Source organism: Battus philenor, unplaced genomic scaffold (genome assembly GCF_028537555.1).
Source record: "Battus philenor isolate CCGP_79_NKW_IND1 unplaced genomic scaffold, ilBatPhil1.0.hap1 SCAF_4, whole genome shotgun sequence".
NCBI lineage: Eukaryota > Metazoa > Arthropoda > Insecta > Lepidoptera > Papilionidae > Battus > Battus philenor.
The window spans coordinates 15276966-15289159 of NW_027181704.1; positions in this window are offsets into that span (position 1 = coordinate 15276966).

Below are 12194 nucleotides of genomic sequence, written 5' to 3' on the forward strand. Positions count from 1 at the left end.
CCCATAGTTTACAACAACCATGGAACAAAACTTCTATTTTCATCACTACAGAATTTGATAATATTTTGATAATTTCGAAAAACCCTGTTATATTTCATATAATATCTTGTTATTTACAGTATGATTGATTTTATGTGTAAAGATAAAACTTTAGAGGGGTACATATAGCTTATCCGTCAGCAAAAAGCTTTAAATATTTTACAATTATTTTCAGCCATCCTGTATAAAGTGTTTACTCTGAAATATATTACATTTTTTTACAACAGGCCAGTAAATTTTGGCAATACAAAATCGACAGGAACAGATAATAAACAATAATTATATATAAAAAATAGTAATTCGAATTTTAAAAACGCCTTATATTATGTTATTTTTTATTTACAAGGCCTTTGTTTTTTTATAAAGTATTCCATGTATCAATTCATATCAAATGAGCTATACATTAGCCCTTTTAAAGTTTTTACCAATAACGAATCATCCTGTATAACATGCGGCGTAAAAAAAAACTACCGTTTTATTGACAATTAAAAATTACATTTTTTCAACGCATTGAAACATTAACACGTTGTTTTGTATATATCTAATCTGATTTGTATATGCAATGAAATATACATAGGTCATAATAATTTCTATGTGGATAACGCTGCAATAATTCAATTAGTGGGTCACTTGAATGCTGACAGCGTCACTAGTCACCTTGCGTATAAAGGCAATCTCAGGTCCACTAATGTTGAGATGACGTAATCACAAACCAATTAGAACCAATCACTGTTCATTAATGAATTTATAATTGTTTCCGGATATAGATTAGTACGAATTGTTATTAATAAAAATAGATGATTTGCATTCAAGATACGATATAATTTCGTTTAATTAGCCTTTAGTAAAACGAAGAACTAATTTGAAAATGTTTATATATAAAATCGGATGTACCTCAGTTTCTGCTGTAATTAATTTAAGAATACCTACATATATACACACTGTTTAGATATAGATATAAAAGGTAGCTTATTAGGTGATTGTAATTACTTAATACAAAGTTACGCGAGTGAGAAGTACCGGTGTATTTATCCTATTACGATAAACATACATAATGTTTCATCAAATGTTTTATACTTAAATACAAAATTTGTTAAATACGTTCTATGCTAGTTGTACTTCTGTCTTCCTACTGGAATACAGAAGAACACCCTATAGTATATATCTCCGGACAGTGGGAAGGAATCTAACAAAAGAGAAATTCGACAAAATTAATATTCGACAAATACTTCATTCTTTACAATTGTAATTTTTAGATCAATACAATGATTTTGAATATATTATTTACACAATTAATAAAACTTATTTAATTCTAGACTTCTACGCTAAGTGTACTTCTGTATTCCTATAGTCAAGGGTCCTCATTCTTTAATAAGTTATAAGGTATAAATTAAGCATGTAAATTTAATTTTAAATATATACAAATAAATGGAATAATATTAAAACAGAAATACATAAGGGCACTATGTTTATATATAGTGTGATTGTCTATAGGTTGATATCTATCCAATTTAAATATATCCAATTTAAAAATCGTTGATTTTAAAAATGATAAATAACCTTGTTTATTATAGACTATATATTATAAAATATAAATGAGCGTAAAAGCTTTTTGCCGACAAATTAGCTTACCCCTTTAAATGATTTTTTTTTTTTTACTTATAACCAATCATTCTGTTTACCAACCCAATATGTAAAGGAAGATGATAAATAGGACAGTCTAAATGCTTACGTAGTATTTGATATTTAACATGTGGTATAAACAAATGTTAGATCAGCTTAATACAAGACTAACTGCATGTAGAGAAATGTTTTTTCACGGTGGTAATTACAAATGTAATATCTCTAAAAATATAACAGCATATCTAACGTAATTTGAACGTAGTTTAATTACGTAGGAGTATTAATAATAACTAGTTGCGAGTTAAACATCACTCGGTTCATTAATTTCATGTTCTGAAATTAAAAGCAAACCATTATCAAGTTTCATTACGAGAATATATCAGATCGAAGCGGCCGATCTAACACCCTGTATAAACAAGACCCGAAACTTCATTTAGTGTAAGGGTCGGGACGCGTTCATTAATATTTATTGGCTTTAATTCTCAGCCGATATTCGCGGCTTGCGAATCGATAAATCATATCGCTTCGTAACGACTACAGTTAAAGAAAAATTGATTTATAATATTTTTATTTTTACTTTGTAAGCCTTATTTAACCCTTTTAGTGCCGGGCGAAAAAGATGTGCCTATGTGAGAATAACCAGCCGAATTTCACAGATTTACTAAGGCTGGAAAAATGCGTATAAAAACCTAAGGAAAAACAAAGTTTACATGATTCAAAAAGCAGCATACTTTGGATGAAGTGGAGTACAATAAATTGACATTGACATTTTTTCTCTACTCATTAAAAATTATGTAAACAACAAAAAGTATAAATTTTCATAAAAATAGTAAATGTTGAGTTCCCTCTTACACACCGTATTTGCATATACAAAAAGTCATCTTAAATATATAATGGAATCAGGCGTTACCTTGCGGAAGTCCATCCTAAGCAAGAAAAGGACTAATATTTAGCCACTTCCGCACATGCAGTGGTAGTCGTGCAACAAAGTGCACCGCCCGCCAGCCCGCTGATAAATGCGTATGCGGCAAACTCTGTATTTGGCACTAATCGGTGTAACATAACTCCTGAAGATGTCCCGTGGAGGGGTGAAACACGTATTGAGTAATTTGGCCGTTGTGTGGCGGTTGTATGATTCGCATTGTTTGCTTGTTGCGGGCGGTGCACTTTGTTGCACGACTACCACTGCATGTGCGGAAGTGGCTAAATATTAGTCCTTTTCTTACTTAAAAGTCATCTTATTATCAAAATTTATGGACTAATTATTATGTATATCTCAATAAGGCCCGATAAAGATCCAAAGCCACAGCAAATGACGCCGCAGCTTGGATGTCTCTAGAGCAGCCACCATCGGTGTTCATGTTAGATTTCGGTACCACCACATTCGGTCGTCTTCCGCAGAGTTAAAATTATAAACTACATTTTTTAATCCTCTCATAATAAATTAGATCATTTATGAAGTATTAGTAAATTTATTTTGAAATAAAGTTCTTCCGCAATGCGAATAGTAAAGCGCTACGAGAAGCGGGTTAATATGTCGGCTATGCACTTCCCGCCAGTGTAGCTAGAGTTGATATATCGGCTCCCGGCACTAAAAGGGTTAATATAGAGTGATTAGATGAATTGATTCGAATCTCCTTAACCACCAACGGTGGTGTAGTTAAAAAAAATCGTCGGTTGAAGTGGCAGCGGTGCAAATCGCTTGTGTGACCGAGTAGCGATTAGGAGCAGGTAGACACGTGTTTATAAGCCTTCCACCAGGTGGACTGACTACGCTGGAAGCATGGAAGCAGACAGAGGAAGCAGAGGCCGTCCATGAATCCCAGAAGAAGAAGATGACTTTTAAGGGTCAACATCCGCGTCACTAGTCGCCTTCACAAATAAAATACATTATTATAAGGTATTCCATGTTTCCAAAAAATACCTCATGAGTAAAGTTACGTACAGATTCCCGCAGTAAAATTAATGAAAGAAATATTAATGAAATTTATTTACATTTATTAAATAAATCAAAATTGAAACGAAACCCTTTCTCAATTGCGGAGTAATTGATAAGATAAATTTCAGACCGACAGAGGCACATGAGTTATGACTACACACTATATAAATTGACCCAATTTAATTTATTAACTTTATATCCATTCTTTATCTTTTATGACACATTTATCTTATTTTCTACATGAATTTATAGGTATAAAATAAAATTTAAAAACCTACATAACCTTGCAGATTTTTAACTTGAATTAGCAGTGGACAGGCCACATTGCGAGGTAAACTAATAAACCCAGCTAACTTAAGTTTTGGTAGTGCTGTCTGTCTGTGTACATGTATCATTCGCGATTACAATTCAATTGCTTATTCGAAAAGATTCATATAATTACAGCGATAATTATAAAAATTATTTTCCCACAAACATGAAACTGCGGTCATATACAAAATATAAATCAAAGAAACTTCGTCGATGCTGAATGTAGCAAAAATTATGAATTATGATCAACTCAAAGTTTTTATCTCCGAATGATTAACTAAGTACGTGATTAATTACTTTGGCTCTTTCGCTAAGTATCGCTTATCTAATCTCAATACACACATAAATACTTTTGCAAGTATTATATAAGTATTTTCGAAAGCTAATATCGTGGTACAACCTTATATTTATATTTACTACCATTGCTGTTGTGGAATATATATTTAAAGTATCACTTCTTTCAATACTTTTTCCTTCTTAATAAACTTTACTTCATTCATTCGTTCGTTCATTGATTCGTTCATTCATTCATTCATTCATTTTTTTCTATAATAGCATTGTAATAAAGTGGTAGTAAGCTGGGCACATCGCTCCTATACCCAACGGTGGTTGAAGCTTAAAGTTTCTTGAATAATACCGACAAGGTAGACGGATTGAATGTCAACTAATGGCAGACGATGGCGCAAGATAGAGGAAAGTGGAAGTCTCTCGCTTCGAAGGCCAAGACCCACTTTGGCTCACTGAGCCAGCGGAGTAAGTAAGTAAGGTAGACGGATGGACTCCGGTAGATGACGAATGTTTCTATTGATATCGATTCTTTTAGCCCGGGGGCTTTTATAACCTCATCGGAACCGAATTCGCCGAACTAATGGGTGTGTGAAGTTATAAAAAAATTTATGCCTGGGCATTCGTACTCCAGATGCGTTGACTTTCGCAGATGACACAGCTCTACCCGAGTAAAGGTGTGTAGTTTACTTGAACGCTGGAAGACGTAGCTTGGGTAAGCCTCCCACAAGGTAGACTGATGACATAGTTTTTATTATTTAGAAATTCCTTTAATAATACTTTTACTTTTTAATTCATTTACTGACTTTTAGATATAAGCAAGCATAACTATAGGCAGTGTGTATAGGCGTACAATAGAAAAAACATATTTAAATTTGTACAATTTAAAATACTAATGTATAATGATGATGTAAAATATTTTTTTATTTTTCTGTCCACCGCGATCTACCAATAAACCTGCACGATGAATCCATGGAAAACTGAGAAGTTACATCTTCATGGTGTTATATAGGACACCTGCTACTGTAGGCTTCCGCAATAGAGTTCCAATAGGGCGGATTGACAAGGACCTACATCCAGTGTCATCCGACAAAATTAGCCGCTTGACTGCTATGCGGCACAAAAGCGCTGCTTTATTTGTTACGAAAATTGCGACGCAGCGCTTTTGCGCTGTAAATTTCAATTTATCTATTGCTCTGTGGTTGTGTAAGTAGTCTGGCCGTAGTCTGGTCCGTAGTTTGTTACACGAGTCATTCTCAAAATGCTTTTTACCGTTTTTATATATTATTTTTAAAAAATGACATTGTCGCGGGATATTTATAACGTTGATTCGATTGCTAGTGATTCTGGGGATGGTTAAAGAACAGACACAAGTAGTAATGATGCTGAAAAAAAAAAACAATTTATGATTATTGTTTGTTTATAATAGAGTTCCCCAAACTTTTTTGTGTCGTAGACCCCTTGCCATGTTTTTCGGTGTTGGGTAGACCCCCTACTTAGCTGATATTGTTTTCCCGTAAATTTCTTACTGTAGTGAAGTTTAGTGTTAAAAACTTAAAGTAAAAACACATGTTAATTTATACATTTATTAATTGAATTTAAATTAAAATTACTCAAAATAAAATTTTGTATCTGTTATGTAAAATAATATGATGTAAGTAAATAAGTACTATCAGTGTATGTGTTGAGATACACTATCGTGGACCCCCATTTCCATTTCATGGACCCCTAAATTTTTTTTCGCTGACGTAGACCCCTTGCAGGTTGCCATAGACCCCTAGGAGTCGATACAGACCACTTTGGTAATCACTGGTTTATAATATGTAAAGAATTAAAAAAAAACATTTATGTTTGTCTAAATGAGAGTGTTATATTTGATAACTACAAGTCAAAGTATGTCTTATAGCTTTTGGGCGTTCTTGCATGAATTGCTTAGCGGTGAAACGGCTACGTAGTCGTCTGTCGAATCACGCTACACTTGAATTTACAAATACAAATACTAACATCTGTAAATTACTCTCTAAAGATATACAAATTCAAAAGAAGATTTAACATTTAATTGACCAGTGTTGATATAATAGAATGTTTCTGTTTGACCTATTTCAAATAATGGAGGGACAGAAAGGTGTTGACAACCTTTTGTTCGTGCCTGAAACGCAGTGATACACAACCCTAGTTCTAATTTAAGGTTGACTAACCCTTTTGTCGGCGTGTTCTTTTGTTTATATTTAATGTCTACAAGGTATATGAGTTGTATTAATTTAAATTTAAAGATCTTTGTTAAAATATTATCAAAGTTTTCTTGTATTTCAAAGATTATTTATTAATAAATTTATTATGAATCTGCCTTTTTAGATCAATGCTTCTAGAAGTTCAGCGACCTCCTAATCCGGTAAAATAGTATTATGTAGCGACCTAAGCAGAGACCCTCCTGAGAGCCTTCGATATTCGTAGTTTAAAAGAGGCTCTGGGCGAAGTACACTCTGCACCCTGCCACCTTAAACCCCCCGAATTTGCAAATGCCATATGGGCAGCAGTGACAGTCGGAATATTTTTTTTTTATTATCGTAAATGTTGGAATACAACATGTTTATACAGTAAACCCACTACAACACGATAGATCAGTTTCGTGTTATAGGAAAATAAGTTGTATAGTCTTGTACAACGCGCTCATATGATGTCTAACTAACATTTTTCGTTAAAAGGAGGTTAGATTCGCATACATTTTACTATAAATCGATTATGTATATTAAATCTAACGTGGCAAATCCTCATAGTATAATGAAAGAACAAAATGTAAGAAATTGTGATGGGAATAAGGTAAGAATAAAAGAAATTGAGAAGTACGACAGTGAGTGAAGAATAAAGATGAAAAATCTGAAAAACTTATTTGTAAACAAAGACCCTGATCCCAACTAATTAGGGGTACGAGAGGCCTCCAATTGCGGGGACCATAAAAAAATCCTCATAGTATAAGGGGGAAAGTATTTATGGGAAAATAAGTTAAAGTGATTTGTCGATAACACTTACTCTGGAAGGCTTCAACACCAATAACAAGACACATTGTATAATCTAATATGTCGTATGATGTACAAGGTAAGATAATTGAAGCTTTTACATCTATTTCAGATCATCCTATATAAAGTAATAACTCTAAAATAGGTCGGTCTAATGTATTTTGTTCTAATTGAAATGCAACAGGCCAATAATTTCTGGCAGTTTAAAGTCTGCAGGGACAACTAATTAACTATGATTAATTTGAATATATAACAATCCGAGTTTTAAAACACTTTTTATTACCATGTTATCATTAGATAATTTTTTAAAACTGAAACTATGGGCTTTTGTAGGAGGTACCAAACATTAGTTGACAGCAAACGAGAAATACCTTCACCTCCTTAAAGCCTTTACAACCAAAATCAATCACCTGTATATAATACGATATTTTAGTTTGTGTTTAAACATGTAAAGAACAAAAATATAATTGTTATTTGCCAACAACAATAATGGTTAAATAAAAACATGGTAACACTATAGTAAAAAGTTTTTTTAACTTCAACATAATAGGGTAGGAACACCGGTATTTCTCACTCGCGCACCTAGCTATAAACTCATTACAACCACCTGAGAAGTTTTACCTTCACTCCTTTCATTATTTACGAAGTCTTAAAAGCAACTTAGAACGCCCATCCTAACTTTCAAACTTTATAATTCAATAGACGAACAGTATTAAAGCAAATGTTTTCACATGAAAACTTTTATACATCATGAGTGCTTCATAATTCAGGATTGACGGTTTTCAGATTCTATAGAAATTTTAGGCAATATCTCTATTCTTTTTTTGGCCTTCCTTTTTTGGGGATCTCCCGTTCCCCCTGCGAATGGAAAGGGAATTTTTTTGCTCAAACATTTTTTTTAATTTCATTTTTCTTTCTTCTTTCATACTTCTTTTGCTGTTTGATTATTCTTCTATCTTTTCTCACACAACATTTCTAAAATTTCTTCGCCTTTCGCACCTCTTCTACATTTCTAACGTATCACAGTTTTTTTCTCATTTTATTATCGTAGTACAACATCACTAGACTTATTTTATTATTCATGTAATTTTACAATGACTCTTGTCATAATTAACTCTAATTTTTTTACGGTTCATATTTTTAATTTATTTAACTTTCTCGTTTTCTTAGCTGAACTATTTAAATTTACGTCTCGTTTCTATTGATTGTGTATTCAATTATCGTCCTGTAATATCTCAAAAATAAGTGGCAAATCCAATCGTAGCCCACCAGGGCTCCAGAATCCACCTCTATTTACTTCCCTAACTCTTTCTTGGAGATAGACCGAGACAACTCTATTCAGAGTAGTAACTTATTTTTCATTAATCATCGAGATTACAATACACTCCCGTAGATGATGGCGATAGACGCCCACTTAAAGGCCTAGGTCTTCCCCAAAGATAGGCACTATGACCTGTCTTGCTTTGCACGCATCCAACGATTTCCGCGACCTTGACTAAGTGGTAGGTAGTTGAAAGCCTACCCATATCACTCGAGAACCTTTACACTCCAACGGTCTTCGATTGCTATAGGCATTTCCACTTGTTACGAGCAATTCTTCTCCCTTCGTCAGTTACACTTTCATGTAATGTGTCTAAATTATCAAGTAAATCATTTAAGAAATTCATTGAACATAAAAGGATTTTTGTACAAGCTTTGAAATCAGGTAAAGGTGCGTTCGAAACTCTCTTAACTTTAAGTTGAAATATGCCATTTTCTAGCAAGCTTTAGTTCTAGTTTTTATCAAATTGAGCTATTTTAACATTTTCTCAAGACGTAATCATTGTAAATGATACTAAGTATGAAAATATGAAAGATTGAATAACTAAAGCAGGTCATTCACACCTAAAGACGGAAATAACGTTAGGAAAAAGACAACGAGTATTGAAGGCTGTAATATATGCAAATTTTTCAATGAAAAACCTCAGAAGAAACTTGAAGAGGGTCTGTCCGAGAAGGCAGAAGCCGATATTATCAGTTACAAATCCCTGTTTCTTTGTCGCAGGCTGTTTGAAAAGATTCGGTGCAAATAAAAACATGACAAGACACCTAACAATGTCAAATCGACCTTCAAAGCTATTGTGTTATTTGTTTGGGTGTTCAGCCGGAATGTCGACAATTTATAAAGCCCTAGTGTCGGGTACAAGAGGTGAAAACACTTAAATGAAACCTTCGAAACTTTGTAACTGAGGGTAGAGAAAAGTAAGCGGATTTATTTATTTACCGATTTTTAGTAAACGGTTTTAAAAAATTCAAATTTAAATTAGAACATTTTTCGATAATATAGCTTAAATACGATGAAATGCTTTATCGATCTCTCCTTAAACTAAACTTAGAAGGGTTCATATTGGTGGTACTTTTATTGTATCTTTCCTGTCATCATCATCAACATCATCATATCAGCTGATAGACACCTACTGCAAGGTGTCAATGACCGCTCTTGCGCTTCGATCACCGACTTTCTGCTACCTTGACTATCTCGACGGTCCAGATAGTGAGGGGACTACCCAAGCCACGTCTAACGACTCGTGATCACCACTCGAGAATTTCATTCATTCCGGCCCCAAGACCGGCAGTTGCATAAGCAGTCTAACCCTCCTACTGCCACTTCAGATGAATAATTCTTCGAGCAACATCAGAAACCTTAGGGCATTGATGTTACTTGGGTCCATCTGAAATTTCCTCGTCTCAGATCCACATGTCATCACTAGCAACACGCACTGGTTTACACCATCGTCTTTAAACATTTCTATGTTTTCGTCTTTCGCTTACTGGTTTTATTTATAGAAATTTTATGTAGCAATAATAAAATACCTTATCCTTTTGTTATACTTATAATTAAAATCATAGGATCTTATTGAAATAATTACTATGCAGCTTAGCGCTTAATTAATTACTCAAAACGCTTCACTTATAACTAACAACACATTCTACGCACCTACACAAGAGTTGATGACCTCGGTTTATGTTCTTTGCCGAAGATGTCCACTTCTAACTTTATGTGTAAATTTGCATGAAAATTTACTTTCACCTGCTTTTAAGTAACGTAGTCTGAGCTGGGCGACGAAGAGAGTCGCGATGTATTGTTGGGGTTTTGCCAGGCAATTATGCAATACACGGAAATAAGACTTAGTTGCGTAACCAGGGTCGATAATAAATTTGGAATTAAAAATAAATAAAAAGGTAAGATGTTTCCAAATAATAAGTAATAGGAAAACACGAGTAAAATAGTAACAGAGGCTGTGATGTAATACATTGTGATATTCAAAACTAAAAAGCCGTGAAATGATGGTGAAACTGGATTGCAGATGTCGGAAATGTATGTAAAGAATGTTAGAATTATTGAAGCAAGAGAGATAAAAATAGAAGAAATTGTAAGAATGGAAGGAGAAAATAATAATAAATATTTAAACCTTAAGAAATTATTAAACCTCTGTAAACCAAGTCCCTATTCCGCATGTAGGGCTGAACGTGAGGTCACCAAATACTGAGTAAGAAAAGAACCAATTTTTAGCCTCTTCCGCACATGCAGTGGTAGTCGTACAACAAAGCGCACCGCCCGCAACACGCAAAGAAAAGGACCAATATATAGCTACTTTCGCACATGCAGTCATAGTCGTGCAATAAAGTGCACCGCCCGCCAGCCCGCTGACAAATGCGCAAGCGGCAAACAATTCGCATTACACAACTGCAACCGTTAAATCACTCAACACGTGTTCCACCCCTCCACGGAGCATCTTCAGGAGTTATGTTACACCGATTAGTGCCAAACACAGAGTGCGGAAGTATTTATATATTGGTCCTTTTCTTACTTAGGATGGACTTCCGCAAAATAACGCCTGATTTCATTAAATACCAAATACAGAAGCCATTATTTAAAAAAAAACTTCCCCGTAACACTCTCTTGCGATTCGATTGACGATCAATTCTATGACTTATTTACGTAATAAATTGTAAACTACTGGAAGACTACTATACAAGAACAAAAGAATTACTAAATTGGTCTTGTTTACATTGGAGAGAGAATCATCATCTCAACCAAAAGACTGCCACTGCTAGTTATAAGCCTTTTTAAAAATTTATAATAACACCAGCAGGAAGCGATCAGCGTCCAGTCGCTTCCAAGGACTCCAACAAGGTCGCCTGTCTACCTTATAAGCGGAATAAGAGCAGGAGAGAGGAATATCGCGTCTCTAATGGGCGGCACACATTTGAATTTAAAATTCATTTGCTGCCATAAGTTATAGAGTTGTAAAACTGAAAAAAATCATATATAAAAAACAAATAAAAATTTAAATAAAGGAATACATAAAGAATCAGAGTTTTAGTGCCTGGTTTAAGTCAATTGAAGTTTTATTACTAGATTAAAATATACTGATGGGTATTTTAGTCATTACTAAAAAGAGGCTTTTTAAAGACCTTTTACCGCTACATGTATTTAAAAGACATGTAGCGAAATAATCACAGTTGTCAAAATGCTTTCGCTTATCTGTCAATCCATCGGTCTACGCATGCGCAAAATGTAAGGACGCGCGGCGTATGATTTGTAGACGGTTGTAAAAACCGCGTCTCAAGCCGAAAAATATTATAAAAAATAAAAATGGCAAACGGCGTCAAGTGACATATGAGTAGTTGTTAGTGAATTTGTATTAAATCTTTTATAATTCTTTGCTGTGATGGTATATGACATTAGAGACTATCTTATATCAATTTTGAATCGATGTTTAATATGTACAAGTGAGTGGTGAAAGTTTTATGTAAAAATTATTTCATTCGTATGACAAATAATTTTACCTTCGGTTAAGGTTTTGTATCTTTCATTCAAGCTTTTTAAGTTTTGTGCTCCAGCTCGCTAGGTGTTGTCTCTAACATTAACTACCTAACCTGTTAAACTCCACCACATTCTCTTGGATCTACACGTGCAAATGAGCAAGAAATCCTTC